Source organism: Trichechus manatus, unplaced genomic scaffold, assembly GCF_000243295.1.
Source record: "Trichechus manatus latirostris isolate Lorelei unplaced genomic scaffold, TriManLat1.0 scaffold00025, whole genome shotgun sequence".
Classification (NCBI taxonomy): Eukaryota; Metazoa; Chordata; class Mammalia; order Sirenia; family Trichechidae; genus Trichechus; species Trichechus manatus.
The window spans coordinates 10,775,474-10,775,768 of NW_004443961.1; positions in this window are offsets into that span (position 1 = coordinate 10,775,474).

Consider the following 295-nt stretch of genomic DNA (forward strand, 5'->3'; position numbering starts at 1 on the left):
ATCGTTTGTGTTCACTGAAACAACCAGTAAGTATCGGTTTTTAGTGAACTACCTCTCTAGCTAGACTATTTTTTCTTTTTTGCAGTGTTTCAACAGAAATTTATAATTTTTTTGTATATATTTTTTTTACTGTACTTTATTTTTATTTTTTATTGTACTTCAGGTGAAGGCTTACAGAACAAGTAGTTTCTTATGAAACAGTAGTACACATGTTGTTTTATGACATTGGTTAACAACCCCACAACATATCAACCCTCTAACTTCTCGACGTTTTTTTTTGGTGAAAATACACATA